Source organism: Staurois parvus, unplaced genomic scaffold (genome assembly GCF_062004578.1).
Source record: "Staurois parvus isolate SC_StPar_1 unplaced genomic scaffold, SC_StPar_1.0 ptg002671l, whole genome shotgun sequence".
NCBI lineage: Eukaryota > Metazoa > Chordata > Amphibia > Anura > Ranidae > Staurois > Staurois parvus.
In genome coordinates, this window is record NW_028320467.1 from 201,783 (window position 1) to 222,996 (window position 21,214).

The 21,214-nt window shown below is 47.5% G+C and overlaps 1 protein-coding gene across 1 annotated transcript in view; it reads left to right on the forward strand.

Moving 5' to 3' along the window:
• The window catches only part of LOC149429982 (netrin receptor UNC5D-like), a 214,290-nt gene that overhangs the window by 181,405 nt on the left and 11,671 nt on the right, over nucleotides 1-21,214 (forward strand). The gene's annotated exons all lie outside the window — the stretch shown is intronic.

Sequence of the window (21,214 nt, forward strand, 5' to 3'; positions counted from 1 at the left end):
GGAGGCGGGATGGGGGGGCAAAGATTTCTGCTGGGAGGGGGTATATCAGCAGGGGGGGCGAATTTGTACTGGGAGGAGGGGAAATTTTAAGGGGTAGAGGACTGAGGGGGGGATTTCTGTTGGGGGGATTTGGGGAGAAAGAGTATTTGAACAGAGAGGCGGGATGGGGGGGCAAAGATTTCTGCTGGGAGGGGGAATATCAGCAGGGGGCGGACTTATACTGGGAGAAGGGGAAATTTGAGGGGTAGAGGATTTGAACTGGGAGGTGGGATGGGGGGGGGCAAAGATTTCTGCTGGGAGGGGGGTTATCAGCAGGGGGGCGGACTTATACTGGGAGGAGGGGAAATTTATGCTTAGGGGTAAACATGCAGATTAGCGCTTGTTTGAGTTTTTGGGGGATTGATGGGTTTTGTGGACACATAATGTTCAAACAGCTTGGGGGGGGCAGCTTGGGGGGGGGGGCAGCTTGGCATGCTTGCCTCGGGTTCCAAAGGCCTTGTGACTACAAGAACAACATCCATAGTCACAGCTGTGCACGAGCCATAATGATCTGGAGCGTCACATGAACAATGTATGACATGAAGTCCATTGGTCACCCATGGCCGGATCTGGTTGAACACTCCCCCTCCAGGAACACGGCGCAGGAACACGGCACAGGAACAAGGCACAGGAATGCGGCACAGGAACGTGGCGCAGGAAAATGATGCAGGAACACGGCGCAGGAACACGACGCAGGAACGCGGCGCAGGAAAATGGCGCAGGAACACGGTGCAGCTTGGTTCCATTTGAACACGACCCTCTTTGAGCAATACCATGTTTGTGATGGGAATGTCTCGCTCCTCGTGTGGCCCGCCTGCCGCTCTGACATTTCGCTCCGTGATTTGATTATTTCCCGCGTTCTCTCTGTCGCCGGGGGAGGCGGAGTCACAGCTGCCTCTTTACAAAGAACGGCGAGAGAAGACTTAGCAAACCGCGCCTGATTGGCTTGTGAGTGTATCAGCGGGCGAGGCGCCGATCTCCTCCTAGTTATACATTCACTCAGCAGAAACGGCGTGAAGGGCCGGCAGCCTCCACCGCATGATATTATTCAGATTTTCCTGACCTGCAGGGGGGTCTAAATGCTCCAAATCGGAGGCCGCACCTGCTGCAGTAATGGCAATCTGGGGCGGCCATTTATGTGTCTGTACGGAGGCCATCTACATTTATGTGTCTGTACGGAGGCCATCTACATTTATGTGTCTGTACGGAGGCCATCTACATTTATACGTCTGTACGGAGGCCATCTACATTTATATGTCTGTACGGAGGCCATCTACATTTATGTGTCTGTACGGAGGCCATCTACATTTATGTGTCTGTACGGAGGCCATCTACATTTATGTGTCTGTACGGAGGCCATCTACATTTATACATCTGTAGAGAGGCCATCTACATTTATGTGTCTGTACGGAGGCCATCTACATTTATGTGTCTGTACGGAGGCCATCTACATTTATGTGTCTGTACGGAGGCCATCTACATTTATACGTCTGTACGGAGGCCGTCTACATTTATGTGTCTGTATGGAGGCCATCTACATTTATGTGTCTGTACGGAGGCCATCTACATTTATGTGTCTGTACGGAGGCCATCTACATTTATGTGTCTGTATGGAGGCCATCTACATTTATATGTTTGTACGGAGGCCATCTACATTTATACGTCTGTACGGAGGCCATCTACATTTATGTGTCTGTATGGAGGCCATCTACATTTATACGTCTGTACGGAGGCCATCTACATTTATGTGTCTGTACGGAGTCCATCTACATTTATACGTCTGTACGGAGGCCATCTACATTTATACGTCTGTACGGAGGCCATCTACATTTATGTGTCTGTACGGAGGCCATCTACATTTATACGTCTGTACGGAGGCCATCTACATTTATACGTCTGTACGGAGGCCATCTACATTTATGTGTCTGTACGGAGGCCATCTACATTTATGTGTCTGTACGGAGGCCATCTACATTTATACGTCTGTACGGAGGCCATCTACATTTATACGTCTGTACGGAGGCCATCTACATTTATACGTCTGTACGGAGGCCATCTACATTTATACGTCTGTACGGAGGCCATCTACATTTATACGTCTGTACGGAGGCCATCTACATTTATGTGTCTGTACGGAGGCCATCTACATTTATGTGTCTGTACGGAGGCCGTCTACATTTATACGTCTGTACGGAGGCCATCTACATTTATGTGTCTGTATGGAGGCCATCTACATTTATACGTCTGTACGGAGGCCATCTACATTTATGTGTCTGTACGGAGGCCATCTACATTTATACGTCTGTATGGAGGTCATCTACATTTATACGTCTGTACGGAGGCCATCTACATTTATGTGTCTGTATGGAGGCCATCTACATTTATACGTCTGTACGGAGGCCATCTACATTTATGTGTCTGTATGGAGGCCATCTACATTTATGTGTCTGTACGGAGGCCATCTACATTTATTCGTCTGTACGGAGGCCATCTACATTTATACGTCTGTACGGAGGCCATCTACATTTATACGTCTGTACGGAGGCCATCTACATTTATGTGTCTGTACGGAGGCCATCTACATTTATACGTCTGTACGGAGGCCATCTACATTTATACGTCTGTACGGAGGCCATCTACATTTATGTGTCTGTACGGAGGCCATCTACATTTATGTGTCTGTACGGAGGCCATCGACATTTATGTGTCTGTACGGAGGCCGTCTACATTTATGTGTCTGTACGGAGGCCGTCTACATTTATGTGTCTGTACGGAGGCCGTCTACATTTATGTGTCTGTATGGAGGCCATCTACATTTATACGTCTGTACGGAGGCCATCTACATTTATGTGTCTGTACGGAGGCCATCTACATTTATGTGTCTGTACGGAGGCCATCTACATTTATGTGTCTGTATGGAGGCCATCTACATTTATGTGTCTGTACAGAGGCCATCTACATTTATGTGTCTGTATGGAGGCCATCTACATTTATGTGTCTGTACGGAGGCCATCTACATTTATGTGTCTGTACGGAGGCCATCTACATTTATGTGTCTGTACGGAGGCCATCTACATTTATGTGTCTGTACGGAGGCCATCTACATTTATGTGTCTGTACGGAGGCCATCTACATTTATGTGTCTGTATGGAGGCCATCTACATTTATGTGTCTGTACGGAGGCCATCTACATTTATGTGTCTGTACGGAGGCCATCTACATTTATGTGTCTGTATGGAGGCCATCTACATTTATGTGTCTGTACGGAGGCCATCTACATTTATGTGTCTGTACGGAGGCCATCTACATTTATGTGTCTGTACGGAGGCCATCTACATTTATACGTCTGTACGGAGGCCATCTACATTTATATGTTTGTACGGAGGCCATCTACATTTATACGTCTGTACGGAGGCCATCTACATTTATGTGTCTGTACGGAGGCCATCTACATTTATGTGTCTGTACGGAGGCCATCTACATTTATGTGTCTGTACGGAGGCCATCTACATTTATACGTCTGTACGGAGGCCATCTACATTTATACGTCTGTACGGAGGCCATCTACATTTATACGTCTGTACGGAGGCCATCTACATTTATACGTCTGTACGGAGGCCATCTACATTTATGTGTCTGTACGGAGGCCATCTACATTTATGTGTCTGTACGGAGGCCATCTACATTTATGTGTCTGTACGGAGGCCATCTACATTTATACGTCTGTACGGAGGCCATCTACATTTATGTGTCTGTATGGAGGCCATCTACATTTATACGTCTGTACGGAGGCCATCTACATTTATGTGTCTGTATGGAGGCCATCTACATTTATACGTCTGTACGGAGGCCGTCTACATTTATGTGTCTGTACGGAGGCCATCTACATTTATGTGTCTGTACGGAGGCCATCTACATTTATGTGTCTGTACGGAGGCCATCTACATTTATGTGTCTGTACGGAGGCCATCTACATTTATACGTCTGTACGGAGGCCATCTACATTTATGTGTCTGTACGGAGGCCATCTACATTTATACGTCTGTACGGAGGCCATCTACATTTATGTGTCTGTATGGAGGCCATCTACATTTATACGTCTGTACGGAGGCCATCTACATTTATGTGTCTGTACGGAGGCCATCTACATTTATACGTCTGTACGGAGGCCATCTACATTTATATGTCTGTACGGAGGCCATCTACATTTATGTGTCTGTACGGAGTCCATCTACATTTATACGTCTGTACGGAGGCCATCTACATTTATACGTCTGTACGGAGGCCATCTACATTTATACGTCTGTACGGAGGCCATCTACATTTATGTGTCTGTACGGAGGCCATCTACATTTATACGTCTGTACGGAGGCCATCTACATTTATACGTCTGTACGGAGGCCATCTACATTTATGTGTCTGTATGGAGGCCATCTACATTTATACGTCTGTACGGAGGCCATCTACATTTATACATCTGTACGGAGGCCATCTACATTTATGTGTCTGTATGGAGGCCATCTACATTTATGTGTCTGTATGGAGGCCATCTACATTTATGTGTCTGTACGGAGGCCATCTACATTTATACATCTGTACGGAGGCCATCTACATTTATGTGTCTGTATGGAGGCCATCTACATTTATGTGTCTGTACGGAGGCCATCTACATTTATACGTCTGTACGGAGGCCATCTACATTTATACGTCTGTACGGAGGCCATCTACATTTATGCGTCTGTACGGAGGCCATCTACATTTATGCGTCTGTACGGAGGCCATCTACATTTATGCGTCTGTACGGAGGCCATCTACATTTATACGTCTGTACGGAGGCCATCTACATTTATACGTCTGTACGGAGGCCATCTATCTGTCAGAGGCCGGGGGGGGGGGGGTGGACTGCGCTGTCAGCAGTGATCCCGAAGATCTCGGTCTGACTCAGCACTTCATAGCGGATTGCAGTAAACGGCGAAGCGTTTTATTTCCCGCACTGAACATTCACTCTTTTTTTCCTTACTAAACGGCGGCATTTGATGGGCTGTCGGACACGCAGACGTCTCAGTTAAAGGAGGAAGAATTGGAGTAAAAATCAGCCTTGCGATTCCCTGCAGGAGAAGGCGGACAGGAAATCGTATTTCCTGCACTGACTGTAGAGGGGAGGTGGGAGTGCCGGGGGAGGGGGGGGGGGGGACACAAACAATCCTTTACAGAATATGGAGAATGTAAATGTTTCTGCAAATGTGATAGAAAATGAAAATGTAGGAAAATGGTTACATGGGAAGAATAGGCGATGCGGGAGCTGAGACCCTGCATGGGTTCACACACTATGGGGGGAATTGATGAAACCTGGAGCAGGCAGAATCCGGGGCAGCTGTGGATGGCGATCAATCAGCTTTTCGCTGTCACTGTGAAAGCTTAGCTGACCGAGCTGAATAGAGAACACTGATTGGTTGTCTGGCACAGCTGCTCCAGATTCCGTCTGCTGCGGTTTTCAGAGATTCCCACTTATATAAACTGAGACATTACATGGGCTGGTGTGCTGCATGGGCTGGTGTGCTGCATGGGCTGGTGTGCTGCATGGGCTGGTGTGCTGCATGGGCTGGTGTACTGCATGGGCTGGTGTACTGCATGGGCTTGTGTACTACATGGGATGAGACAACATAGGATGGGGGTTTACATGGACTGAGATACTTCATGGGTTGGTATACTACATGGGATGAGACAACATAGGATGGGGGTTTACATGGACTCAGATACTTCATGGGTTGGTATACTACATGGGATGAGACAACATAGGATGGGGGTTTACATGGACTCAGATACTTCATGGGTTGGTGTACTACATGGGATGAGACAACATAGGATGGGGGTTTACATGGACTGAGATACTTCATGGGTTGGTATACTACATGGGATGAGACAACATAGGATTGGGGTTTACATGGACTCAGATACTTCATGGGTTGGTGTACTACATGGGATGAGACAACATAGGATGGGGGTTTACATGGACTGAGATACTTCATGGGTTGGTATACTACATGGGATGAGACAACATAGGATTGGGGTTTACATGGACTCAGATACTTCATGGGTTGGTGTACTACATGGGATGAGACAACATAGGATGGGGGTTTACATGGACTGAGATACTTCATGGGTTGGTATACTACATGGGATGAGACAACATAGGATGGGGGTTTACATGGACTGAGATACTCCATGGGCTGGTGTACTACATGGGATGAGACAACATAGGATGGGGGTTTACATGGACTGAGATACTTCATGGGTTGGTATACTACATGGGATGAGACAACATAGGATGGGGGTTTACATGGACTGAGATACTCCATGGGCTGGTGTACTACATGGGATGAGACAACATAGGCTGGGGGTTTACATGGACTGAGATACTCCATGGGCTGGGACACCATATAGGCTGGGACTTTACATGGTCTTAAATACTACATGAGCTAATGTACTCCATGGACTAAGACACCACATAAGCTGGGACCTTACATTGGCAAGGACACTACATGAACTGGGACACCACATAGGTTGGGACTTCACATGGTCTGAGATACTACATGGGCTGGGACGCTGTATGTGCTGGGACACTACATAGGCTGGGACTTCACATGGTCTGAGATACTACATGGGCTGGGACGCTGTATGTGCTGGGACACTACATAGGTTGGGACTTCACATGGTCTGAGATACTACATGGGCTGGGATGCTGTATGTGCTGGGACACTACATAGGTTGGGACTTCACATGGTCTGAGATACTACATGGGCTGGGACGCTGTATGTGCTGGGACACTACATGAACTGGGACACCACATAGGTTGGGACTTCACATGGTCTGAGATACTACATGGGCTGGGACGCTGTATGTGCTGGGACACTACATGAACTGGGACACCACATAGGTTGGGACTTCACATGGTCTGAGATACTACATGGGCTGGGACGCTGTATGGGCTGGGACGCTGTATGTGCTGGGACACTACATAGGTTGGGACTTCACATGGTCTGAGATACTACATGGGCTGGGACGCTGTATGTGCTGGGACACTACATAGGTTGGGACTTCACATGGTCTGAGATACTACATGGGCTGGGACGCTGTATGGGTTGATACATTACTTGAGCAAGTACACTGCATGGGCTGATATACTCTGTGGACAGACACCACAGAGGATGGGACTTTACATGGGCTGGAACACCGCTCAAACTGATGCATTACATGGGCAAGGACACTACATGAACTGGGACACCACACAGGCTGGGACTTCACATGGTCTGAAATATTACATGGGCTGGGACACTGCTTGAGCTGATGCATTACATGGGCAAGGACACTACATGGGTTGATGTTCAGCATGGACTAAGATGCCACATAGGCTGGGACCTTACATTTGCTGAGACATCGCATGCGCATGCAGGAGCAAACAGAGCTCCAGGACTTCTACAACAGTACCATCCTTGCATGCATAGGAAAAACCTGTGAAAAAGCCCATGTGTGCACAGATGTTCTGAAAGCTGTCACACGATCTGGAAGGCCTTCCTGCCCCCACCCCGACACCCCACCCCTGGGGTATAATAATTCCCCGCCCCTGGGGAAACCAAAACTGGGTGGGAAGGGGGAATTGTGGGGGAGGCAGGGGGCTGTAACCGGGTGAAATCAATTTGTTTTTCGGGGGGGAAGGTCTACTTTAGGAAGTTGGGCATCCACCATGAATGCTGTAGGGCAGGGGTGGGCAACTGTGGCCCTCCAGCTGTTGGTGAACTACAAGTCCCATCATGCCTCTGCCTTTGGGAGTCATGCTTGTAACTGTCAGTGTTGCAATGCCTCATGGGACTTGTAGTTCTACAACAGCTGGAGGGCCACAGTTGCCCGCCCCTGCTGTGGGGGAAAAGAATGCTTCCCGGGTATTTAAAACTCCACACATTAATTATTGGGCTGAAAATGACCATCTGCCTAATTATTTGTTGTATTTTTGTAAACTCCGAGGACCTCATTTACATAAAACATCTTTGTGGGGGTTCCGGGGTTCTATTTCACATGATATCAATACTTAGAATATTCCGTGGCCTTGCCTGACCCTATGAATGGTCCCTAGCCGGCCGTCTCTCCGCTTTGCTCAGGAAATAGCCGGCTGGGTTCTGTATTTTTGTCTTCATTGCATTTTCCTGGCGATTTTTTTATTTTGTTGTCCTTGCTCTGGGTGGTTGCCATAGTAACTCTTTTGATTGACAACCTATAAAAGGATGTGATTGAAGATAAGGGACTTCAAGGGAGACATTTTGATTCATTTTTCTGTATAAAGTGCTTTCAGTAATATTCATGGCCAGGCTGATGTGTTCACTTTTCAGAAACCTCCATTCACTGCTACAACATTTTCAGCTCGTATTATTCTGTTCTGTTTTCCTGCATGCTGGTGGGCAGGCGAAACTTTCAGAGCGGTTCAGCCTCTTTGTTCCTAAAACTTGGCAGCCAAGTGTGACCTCTCTGCTGTCTATTACACGCCAGTCATTGTGAGCAGGACTGACTGCCATGAGTTCAGCTGCCCTGGGTTCGGTCCAGCAGGGGGTTCTGCCGAGGTCCGATGCTGAACCTCAATCCCGTTGACATCAAAAGTCGGATCTGTGAAATTAAAAATGCCAATATTCTGGGTGAACAGGCAAGGGGGTGTCTGACAATAGCATGGGGGCTGGGCACTGCCCAGGGGAACTTGGACCAATGCAAAAAAAAATAAAAAACAAAATCCTTTTGACAAGATGCAGAGATTTGTTTCTTCTGTTAGCGCTCCTTTAGTCGTTGTTTTGTGCTCGAGTCTCATTGGTCGGATGACTTGTTGGAGTCGCTCATACTGTACATATCCCCTGGAACCTCCTTGTGTTCGGTATTTGCACCTTTTTTGTGATTTTTTTTTTTTTAAATGCTGAAAGTGAAACCATAAAATCACTCAATTCTTTAGTAACATGTCTAGGGGTTGTCCTGATCCGGGGGGGTTTCCTGATCCTGGGGGTGTCCTAATCCTGGGGGTGTCCTGGTTCCTGGGGGTGTCCTAATCCTGGGGGATTCTTAATACTGGGGGGTGTTCTCATCTTGGGGGGTATCCTAATCCTGGGGGATGTCCTAGTCCTAGGGTTATCCTAATCCTAATACACTATATTGCCAAAAGTATTGGACCCGACCTCCAAATCATCTGATTCAGGTGTTCCAATCCCCTCCATATCATCTGATTCAGGTGTTCCAATCTCCTCAATATCATGTGATTCAGGTGTTCCAATCCCCTCAATATCATGTGATTCAGGTGTTTCAATCCCCTCCAAATCATGTGATTCAGGTGTTCCAATCCCCTCCCTATCATGTGATTCAGGTGTTCCAATCCCCTCCAAATCATGTGATTCAGGTGCTCCAATCCCCTCCCAATCATGTGATTCAGGTGTTCCAATCCCCACCATATCATGTGATTCAGGTGTTCCTATCCCCTCCATATCTTGTGATTACGGTGCTCCAATCCCCTCAATATCATGTGATTCAGGTGTTCCAATCCCCTCCCTATCATGTGATTCAGGTGTTCCAATCCCCTCCAAATCATGTGATTCAGGTGTTCCAATCCCTTCCAAATCATGTGATTCAGGTGTTCCAATCCCCTCCCTATCATGTGATTCAGGTGTTCCAATCCCCTCCAAATCATGTGATTCAGGTGCTCCAATCCCCTCCCAATCATGTGATTCAGGTGTTCCAATCCCCACCATATCATGTGATTCAGGTGTTCCAATCCCCTCCATATCTTGTGATTACGGTGTTCCAATCCCCTCAATATCATGTGATTACGGTGTTCCAATCCCCTCAATATCATGTGATTACGGTGTTCCAAACCCCTCCCTATCATGTGATTCAGGTGTTCCAATCCCCTCCAAATCATGTGATTCAGGTGTTCAAATCCCCACCATATCATGTGATTCCGATGCTCCAATCCCCTCCAATCATGTGATTAAGGTGCTCCAATCCCCTCCCAATCATGTGATTCCGATGTTCCAATTCCTTCCATATCATGTGATTCAGGTGCTCCAATCCCCTCCATATCATGCGATTCCAGTGTTCCAATCCCCTCCATATCATGTGATTCAGGTGCTCCAATCCCCTCCATATCATGTGATTCAGGTGTTCCAATCCCCTCCATATCATGTGATTCAGGTGCTCCAATCCCCTCCCAATCATGTGATTCCGATGTTCCAATTCCTTCCATATCATGTGATTCAGGTGCTCCAATCCCCTCCATATCATGCGATTCCAGTGTTCCAATCCCCTCCATATCATGTGATTCAGGTGCTCCAATCCCCTCCATATCATGTGATTCAGGTGTTCCAATCCCCTCCCAATCATGTGATTCAGGTGTTCCAATCCCCTCCCAATCATGTGATTCAGGTGTTCCAATCCCCTCCATATCATGTGATTCAGGTGTTCCAATCCCCTCCATATCATGTGATTCAGGTGTTACAGTCCCCTCCATGGACACAGGTGTACACAATCAAGCCCCTAGACATGCAGACTGCTTCTACAAACATTGGAGAAAGAATGGGTCGCTCTCAGGAGCTCAGTGACTCCAAGCGTGGTCCCGTGATAGGTGGCCACCTGGGCAATAAGTCCATCCGTGACATTTCCTGGCTACTAAATATTCCACCAACTGTTAGTGGGATTATAACAAAGTGGATGCAACTGGGAACAACAGCCACTCAGCCACCAAGTGGTAGGCCACGTCACATGACAGGGCGGGGTCAGCGCATGCTGAAGCGCACAGTGTGCAGAAGTCGCCAACTGTCTGCAGAGTCAATAGCTAAAGACCTCCAAACTTGGTGTGGCCTTCAGATGAGCCCAACAACAGTGCGTAGAGAGCTTCATGGAATGGGTTTCCATGGCCGAGCAGCTGCATCCAAGCCTTCCATCACCAAGTGCAATGCAAAGCGTCGGATGCCGTGGTGTAAAGCACGCCGCCACTGGACTTTAGAGCAGAGGAGGCGTGTTCTCTGGAGTGACCAATCTCGCTTCTCTGTCTGACAATCCGATGGACTTGTCTGGGTTTAGTGGTGGCCAGGAGAACGGTACTTGCCTGACTGCATTGTGCCAAGTGTAAAGTTTGTCGGAGGGGGGATTATGGTGTGGGGATGTTCCTCAGGAGTTGGCTTGGCCCCCTAGTTCCAGTGAAGGGAACTCTGGTGACATTTTGGACACTTTCATGCTCCCAACTTTGTGGGAAGAGTTTGGGGATGGCCCCGTCCTTTTCCAACATGACTGCGCACCAAAAGGAATAAAGCCGTCTTTCAAATTTCAAAAAGGATAGAACAAAACAGAATAGAATAGAAAATAAAGGAAAAGAAAAGAATAGAATTAAAACAATTGAATAGATTCAAATAGAATAGAATAGAAAGAATATTTGAAATTTGAATTTTGAATGGAATAGAATCAGCTATTCTTCACAATGAATTCGGATCGATTCAATATTTCTATTCAAATTCGATTAGCATACTTCAAATTAATTGGGAAACTTTGAATCCGGTTGAAAATGAATAAATTAAACAAAGCTAATTTCGCTGCAAATGTGACAAAACTAAATTTGTAACTTAATGAATCGATCCGACCTTTTAAGGGGGTAATTCGTTGGCAATCACTGCATAGGCTTGGATGGGATACGTTATGGTGGCGTAATGCCTACCGAAGGTGATCTGCTGTCCGATTTCTGCCGCGGCCATGAAACACGACATGTATACACTAGGGATGGGCTAGATGTTCGAGTCGAACGTTGCCCGCAGACCCCCGCAACCACCAGGCGAGGGTTGTGGGGAAGAGGCCCTTGTCCCCATTGGCATGGTATGCTACGGGGGGCACGCACTTGTCCCCCCCCCTCTTTCCTGCCCTGCCAGGCCTGTGCTCAGATCAAGGGCCTGGGAGGAATTTAGGGGGGAACCCATGCTTTCCCCTCCCATTTTTGGGGTGGGGTTCCCCTTAAAAGTCCTACCAGGCCTAAAGGGCCTGGTATAGCTTTTAGGGGGAACCCCACGTACTTTTTAATTTTTTTTTTTACTGTGGGGTCCCTCCTACCCTTCCTACCAGAACTAAAGCGTCTGGTATGGATTGGGGGGGACCCCATACTGTTGTTGTTTTTTTTTATAAAAGCGTACATTTTTAAAACTTCTTTATACACGGCTCCAAAAAAATGAAAGGAAGACTTTGTAATCAGAGTCACATCAAGTCCATGAATCTCCTGGGATATGGATCTGGTCAGGTAAGTCGCAGAGGGGGTTGTTCATCAGTTTCAGCTGCTTTGGTGGTAATGAAATTAACAACAGGTGCACTAGATGGGCAATAATGAGACGACCCCCAAAACAGTAATGGCTTTACAGGTGGAGGCCACTGACATTCTCTCCCTACTCATCTTTTCTGACTGTTTTTCACTAGTTTTGCATTTGGTTCGGGTCAGTGTCACTACTGGTAGCATGAGGCCATACCTGGACCCTACAGGGGCAGCACAGGCAGTCCAACTCCTCCAGGATGGCACATCAATACGTACCATTGCCAGAAGGTTTGCTGTGTCTCCCAGCACAGTCTCAGGAGCATGGAGGAGATTCCAGGAGACAAGAGCATGGAGGAGATTCCAGGAGACAGGCAGTTCCTCTAGGAGGGCTGGACAGGGCCGTAGAAGGTCCTTAACCCATCAGCAGGACCGGTATCTGCTCCTTTGTACAAGGAGGAACAGGAGGAGCCCTGCCAGAGCCCTACAAAATGACCTCCAGCAGGCCACTGGTGTGAATGTCTCTGACCAAACAATCAGAAACAGACTTCATAAGGGTGGCCTGAGGGCCCGATGTCCTCTAGTGGGCCCTGTTCTCACTGCCCGGCACCATAGAGCTGGATTGGCATTTGCCATTGAACACCAGAATTGGCCGGTCCACCACTGGCACCCTGTGCTTTTCACAGATGAGAGCAGGTTCCCCCTGAGCACATGTGACAGACGTGAAAGGAGAAGCCGTGGAGAACGTTCTGCTGCCTGTAACATGTTTCAGCATGACCGTTTTGGTGGCGGGTCAGTGATGGTCTGGGGAGGTATATCCATGAAGGGACGCTCGTGCAGTGGGTCCTGGGTTCCTCCTGGTGCAGTGGGTCCTTGGCTCCTCCTGGTGCAGTGGGTCCTGGGTTCCTCCTGGTGCAGTGGGTCCTGGGTTCCTCTTGGTGCAGTGGGTCCTGGGCTCCTCCTGGTGCAGTGGGTCCTGGGTTCCTCCTGGTGCAGTGGGTCCTGGGTTCCTCCTGGTGCAGGGGGTCCTGGGCTCCTCCTGGTGCAGTGGGTCCTGGGTTCCTCATGGTGTAGTGGATCCTGGGTTCCTCTTGGTGCGGTGGGTCCTGGGTTCATCCTGGTGCAGTGGGTCCTGGGTTCCTCCTGGTGCAGGGGGTCCTGGTTCACAACAATGCCCGACCTCATGTGGGGAGAGTATGCAGGCAGTTCCTGGAGGATGAAGGAATTGATACCATTGAATGGCCCCCACGCTCACCTGACCTAAATCCAATAGAACACCTCTGGGATGTCATGTTTCGGTCCATCCGACGCCTCCAGGTTGCACCTCAGACTGTCCAGGAGCTCAGTGATGTCCTGGTCCAGATCTGGGAGGAAATCCCCCAGGACACCATCCGTGGTCTCATTAGGACCCTTCCCTGACATTGTCAGGCATGCATACAAGCACGTGGGGGCCACACAGACTACTGAGGACCATTCTGAGTTGCTGCAATGACATTTCACCAACATGGACTCGCCTGCTGCATCATTTCTTCACTTTGATTTTCGGGGTGTCTTTGAATTCAGTCCTCTGTAGGTCGATCATTCTCATTTCCATCAAACGATGGGGCGTCCTTACGTTCCTCACCCATCCCCCATCCATGTCAGTATAGAGATCCAGCAGGAGATTCCTCCCCATTCAAATCTGATGGGTTCTCAGAGTCTTTCTCTCATTGGTGGAGCCGTGTGTATGTATTGTACAGATGTGCAACTTTGCAGGTAGTTTCGGGGACCCCCAGACATGATATTTAAAGGAATTTTTCGTTTTCATTTTTTGTTCACTTTAAGCAATAAAAAACGACCACCCCTTTAAAAACTGTACTTTTTGAAATGTATTTTTTCACTGATTCATGTCCCTCAGGGCGGTCCTCAAGTCCCCATACCCTTTTTATGGCCAATAACTTGCATAGAAGCCTTCAAAATGGGCACTTTTGAATGTACAAGTTTGAGTCCCATAGACTCGCATTGAGTTCGAAGTTCATTAGGTTCGAACGTTCGACTGCAAACCAAACATGGGGAGGTGTTCGTCCCATCACTAGTGTACAGCCCTGAGCCACTGCATGTCAGTGTGAATACAGGTGGTAAAGCCACAGTTCAGCCATTTAGTATTACTGCCCCCTGGCTGCTTATATGAATGTGCTACTTACAGGCTGGAGGAGCCTGCGGGAGTGGAGGATCGGGGAACTAAAACTGCTTTGTGCTGTCCCCTTGACCTCAATGAGCGTTTAAACCTAGCAATGTGGATGTAGCCCCGCTGCCAGAGAGCCTTCTTTTACCCCCCCCCCCCCGGAATTAAGCTTTAGGTACGTATGACACTGAAATCTTGGATTTCTAAAAGAAAAGAACAGAATTAGGCAGGAGCTGCTCCTCGCGCCGCCTTGCTGGAGCACATTTCCACATTGCAGCCTGACACATAAACAAACATTTAGAAGTTCCACCAGGGGGGCCAGATGGAAGGGATGAAACTCATTTCCTAATCGCAATCTTTATTCCCTAAAAATCACTTCCACAAACAACTCGGAGTGTGCTGTACCCATAAAACATATGCTGCGCCCATACTGTCTCTCATTGGCAGTCATAGGGCAGGCAGCGGAATCTGAATCGGCACTGTAACCCCTTCGCTTGCGGCGTGACATTGCGGGACATTGCGGGACTCGGCCTTGTCCTGACGTTGTCCTATGATGACCACCGTGCATCCGGCTATGGGCCGAGAGTCATGAAGGGTGGCCCCCGCCGCATGCTGGAAGCTGAAATAGGAGATAGGACAGTGACGGGAACAATACAGAGAGGAGCTCCGGGGGCAACAAACTGATCCTATTTTCCAGTGCGAAAACCTGCATGATATATATACTTTATACACTTATATACTATATATTATACATCTCAAGGTCTTGTTTTGCACCATATGAATCATTTAACTCTGTAGTTACCTTGGCAATGAGCACTCCTTTTGTCATCTTTTGTAGAGCCTTCTACAGTGTTTTGCACTCAATGTGCCAAGAGGGGTGAGACTAGAGGGGGAGGGGTAGAGTGGTTCTTCTTAGTATCACACAAGGAAAGGACGTCACTTAGGGATTTAGTGTCCATTCAAGTGGTAAAGCTCATTCACCCAAAACGCCCGACTGCAATTAAATATTAGGAAAGTTATTGCAGCCTTGAAAGGGTTTCCTTAGAAGTTTACGCATGAGGACTGGACCAAAAGTAATGCAAAAGTGGCCATAACACCTTAATGAAGGTCATTTATTACATAGGCCCTCAAATTTCACGTTGGTGGAATAACCTTTCTTCTATAATAATCCTTATCCTTCATCTCTCCTATTTCTCCTTCTCCTTCTTCTTCTCCTTCGTCTCCTTCTCTAATTCTCCATCCATTTTTTCTATTTCTCCTTCTCTTTCTTCACCTTCTTCTCCTCTTTCTCCTTATTCTCCTATTTCTCCTCCTTCTCCTTCTCCTTCTCCTTCTTTTTCTCCTTCTTCTCTTTTTTAATCTCCTTTTTCTATTTCTCCTTTCCTCCTATACCTTCTTCTACTTTTTCTTATCCTTCTATTACTCCTCCTTCACCTTCTACTATTTCTCCTTCTCCTCCTCCTCCTGCTTCTTCACTTTCTCCTTCTATTTTTCCCTCTCCTTTCTCCTTCTTTGCTTCCTTCTCCTCCTTTGCCTTCTTCTACTTTTTATCCTGGTCCTCTTCTCCTCCTCATCTTCATCTCCTTCTTCTCCTTTCACTTCTCCTTCTTCTCCTTCTGTTTCTATTACCCATTTTCTCCTTCTCCTTCTCCTTGTTCTTCTTCTTCCTCTTCTCCTTCTTCTACTCCTCCTTCTTCTCCTCCTACTTCTTCTCCTTCTTCTCCTTCTTCTTTTCCTCTTCTTCTTTTTCTCCTTCTTCTTCTCTCTCTACTTCTCTTCTCCTTCTTCTTCTCCTTCTTCTTCTCCTCCTTCTTCTTCTCCTTCTTCTTCTCCTTCCTCATCTTCTCTGTCTTCTCCGTCTCCTCCTTCTTCTCCTCCTTCTCCTCCTCCTTTGCCTTCTTCTACTTTTTCTCCTTCTCTTTCTCCTCCTTCCTCATCTTCTCCATCGCCCTCTTCTCCTTCTTTCATCCCCCCCCCCTTCTCCTTCTTGTATGAATATTGGACTCCAAGCAGAAGCAATGTGTTGTCATTAGGTTCTTGATGAAGGAGGGATGTAGGCTGTTTGACCTCCACAGAAAGTTTCTGAAGATGACACTGCTAAGAAGAGTCAATGGTGTCATCTCCATAAACATTCTGCAGCCTTCTGTGGATTTCTGACAGCCGGCACCCCTCCTTCATCAACAACTCAATGACACCACATTGCTTCTGCTTGGAATCCATTATGTACCTGCAATGCAAAAGAGGAAGAAGAGTTACTATAGAGGAAGGGTTACTATAGAGGAAGGGTTACTATAGAGGAAGGGTTACTATAGAGGAAGAGTTACTATAGAGGAAGAGTTACTATAGAGGAAGGGTTACTATAGAGGAAGGGTTACTATAGAGGAAGAGTTACTATAGAGGAAGGGTTACTATAGAGGAAGGGTTACTATAGAGGAAGGGTTACTATAGAGGAAGGGTTACTATAGAGGAAGGGTTACTATAGAGGAAGAGTTACTATAGAGGAAGGGTTACTATAGAGGAAGGGTTACTATAGAGGAAGAGTTACTATAGAGGAAGGGTTACTATAGAGGAAGGGTTACTATAGAGGAAGAGTTACTATAGAGGAAGAGTTACTATAGAGGAAGAGTTACTATAGAGGAAGGTTACTATAGAGGAAGGGTTACTATAGAGGAAGGGTTACTATAGAGGGAGAGTTACTATAGAGGAAGAGTTACTATAGAGGAAGGGTTACTATAGAGGGAGAGTTACTATAGAGGAAGAGTTACTATAGAGGAAGGGTTACTATAGAGGAAGAGTTACTATAGAGGGAGAGTTACTATAGAGGAAGAGTTACTATAGAGGAAGGGTTACTATAGAGGAAGGGTTACTATCGAGGAAGAGTTACTATAGAGGAAGGGTTACTATAGAGGAAGGGTTACTATAGCGGAAGGGTTACTATAGAGGAAGGGTTACTATAGAGGAAGGGTTACTATAGAGGAAGGGTTACTATAGAGGAAGGGTTACTATAGAGGAGGAGTTACTATAGAGGAGGAGTTACTATAGAGGAAGAGTTACTATAGAGGAAGAGTTACTATAGAGGAAGGGTTACTATAGAGGAAGGGTTACTATAGAGGAAGGGTTACTATAGAGGAGGGGTTACTATGGAGGAAGGGTTACTATAGAGGAAGGGTTACTATAGAGGAAGGGTTACTATAGAGGAAGGGTTACTATAGAGGAAGAGTTACTATAGAGGAAGGGATACTATAGAGGAAGGGTTACTATAGAGGAAGGGTTACTATAGAGGAAGGGTTACTATAGAGGAAGAGTTACTATAGAGGAAGGGTTACTATAGAGGAAGGGTTACTATAGAGGAAGAGTTACTATAGAGGAAGGGTTACTATAGAGGATGGGTTACTATAGAGGAAGGGTTACTATAGAGGAAGGGTTACTATAGAGGAAGAGTTACTATAGAGGAAGAGTTACTATAGAGGGAGAGTTACTATAGAGGAAGAGTTACTATAGAGGAAGGGATACTATAGAGGAAGGGTTACTATAGAGGAAGGGTTACTATAGAGGAATGTTACTATAGAGGAAGGGTTACTATAGAGGAATGTTACTATAGAGGAAGGGTTACTATAGAGGGAGAGTTACTATAGAGGAATAGTTAGTCAACATGTGTTGAGTTAGAAGAAGAGTTACTACCAATGTGTGATATTTGAACTTTCTATGTAAATTAATAAAAAAGTTATGCCCACTTTTGCATTACTTTTGGTACATCTCTCATATATTTAATTCCAGTCACTAAAGTCAGTTAAATGTTTAGTTCAGAAAGAAAATCTCTCTGCAGTTCACAAACTCCATCATATAAGGCTAAACTAATCAGATTGAAAAAAGATGACATCAGAGAACCGCAGAGCAGCGGAAAGTAGGGGAGAAGAAGCTGCCAGGTCGGGTCTAGCAGGGCGGAGGAGCCTGCAGGGGCAGATGATGGGGTAAGTAAAAATGCTTCAGCTGGTTCCATAGACATAAACAAGCATTTAACCACTTCAGTCCCGGCGCAGCCCCACTGCAAGGGAGAATATTATACTTTTTAGGCTTTTTAGGCTTTGATCTGATACTAAGGGATATACAGTATATATATATATATTTTTTTTTGGTTAACATAAAAAAGATCATAAATGTTCCTGCTCCATGCATGGAAAGGCCACTTACCTTCTCTTCTAGAAGTCCTCTGCTGGTGCTGTCTGCTCCTCCCTCCCCTGTGTGCCTCCTTAGCAAACTGGGAACTAAGGAGGCACCCCTGTGGGTGTGCTGCGGAGCCAGGCTTTGTGTGTCCATAGACACACAAGCCATGCCCTCATCCCTCGTCACAGGAGTTTGACTGACAGCAGAAGGAGCCTATGCCTCCACCGCCCTCAGCGTCTCCTGTGAGACCAGGAAGCGAGGAAAGTGTTGCTGCAGGAGGGACAGTACTGGAGCTGTGACGGGAGCCAGCTAAGTGTTTTTGGATGGAGGAGGGCGTAGAGGTAGAAAAACAAAAAAAAAATTGATTTCAGAACTGCTTTAAGGAAACTATAGGATAAAAAAACACACAAAGGGAAAGAGGGATGTGAGAGAGAGAGAGAGAGAGAGGGGGGGGGGAGGGGGGGGGGCACCTGAATCACATAATATGGAGGGCAGGGATAATACTTTGGGCAAGAGAGAGAGAGAGAGAGAGAGATGGGGCGGGAGGAGAGAGTGGGGGGAGAGGGAGAGACAAGAGAGGGGAGGGAGAGAGGGAGGGGGGAGAGAGGGGGGAGGGGAGAGAGAGAGGGGGGGCAGAGAAGAGAGAGTGGGGGGAGAGAGAAGAGGGAGAGAGGAGAGAGATGGGGAGGGAGGAGAGAGTGGGGGGAGAGGGAGAGAGAGAGAGAGGGGAGGAGGGAGAGAGGGGGGGGGGAGAGACAAGAGGGGGGAGGGAGAGAGAGAGGGGGGAGAGACAAGAGAGGGGAGGGGGGAGAGGGAGGGGTGAGAGAGAGGGAGGGGGGGGTAGAGAGAGGGGGGCAGAGAAGAGAGAGTGGGGGGGAGAGAGAAGAGGGAGAGAGGAGAGAGATGGGGAGGGAGGAGAGAGTGGGGGGAGAGGGGGAGAGAGAGAGGGGAGGAGGGAGAGAGAGAGGGGGGAGAGACAGGAGGGGGGAGAGGGAGGGGGAGAGAGAGAGGGGGGGAGAGAGAGGGGGGCAGAGAAGAGAGAGCGGGGGGGAGAGAAGAGAGAGCGGGGGGGAGAGAGGAGAGAAAGGCTCCATTGTTCTGTATGGAGTGTAACATGAGCGCTCCAGGCAAATCTTAAAATTCAGTCATAAATATGCAAAGTGAAAAGCTATTTAGCCATGTCTGCTTTTTGTATTTGGATACATTGTGTGAAAGAAAAAACAATGTCCCATAAATGTGGGAATGTAGGAAGTGGAGCCTGACTCCGATGACACCCCCCATCTGTCGGTTCTAACAAGCATTTCATTACACGTAGCAGAAAGCTCCGCCATTTACAGATCCAAGACTCACCCTCAGCTGTGCGAATCTCAACTACAAATGTGTCAGTGTCAGGGGCGGACTGACAACTCATGGGGCCCCCAGACAATAGGGGATCTTGGGGCCCCTGTGTCCATGCCCACAGTCTAACCACTACCAAAAAAGCCTATGAAAGCTACCAGGGGCATCTCATGGGGCCCCCAACTGACCCTGGGCCCTCAGGCAGTGCTCGAGTATCCAAATGGTCAGTCCGCCCCTGGTCAGTGTGCAAATGTACATCCAAGTCATATAGAAAAACAGCAAGTACTCATAATCATCATGATATGTACACTTTATTGCCCAAAGTATTTTCCCTGCCCTCCATATTATGTGATTCAGGTGTTCCAATCCCCTCCCAATCATGTGATTCAGGTGTTCCAATCCCCTCCATATCATGTGATTCAGGTGTTCCAATCCCCCCAATATGAAGGGATTCCAGTGTTCCAATCCCCCCAATATCATGTGATTCAGGTGTTCCAATCCCCTCCCAATCATGTGATTCAGGTGTTCCAATCCCCTCCCAATCATGTGATTCAGGTGTTCCAATCCCCTCCCAATCATGTGATTCAGGTGTTCCAATCCCCTCCATATCATGTGATTCAGGTGCTCCAATCCCCTCCATGGACACAGGTGTATACAATCATCCCCTAGGCACGCAGACGGCTTCTACAAACATTGGTGAAAGAATGGGTCGCTCTCAGGAGCTCAGTGACTCCAAGCGTGGTCCCGTGATAGGTGGCCACCTGGGCAATAAGTCCATCCATGACATTTCCTGGCTACTAAATATTCCACGCTCAACTGTTAGTGGGATAATAACAAAGTGGAAGCAACTGGGAGCATCAGCCACCAAGTGGTAGGCCACGTCACATGACAGGGCGGGGTCAGCGCATGCTGAAGCGCACAGTGCGCAGAAGTCACCAACTGTCTGCAGAGTCAATAGCTAAAGACCTCCAAACTTGGTGTGGCCGTCAGATGAGCCCAACAACAGTGCGTAGAGAGCTGTGGTGTAAAGCACGCCACCACTGGACTCTAGAGCAGTGTAGGTGTGTTATCTGGAGGGACCAATCATGCTTCTCTGTCTGGCAATCCGATAGACGTGTCTGGGTTTGGCAGTTGCCAAAAGAACGGTACTTGCCTGACTGCATTGTGCCAAGTGTAAAGTTTGGTGGAGGGGGATTATG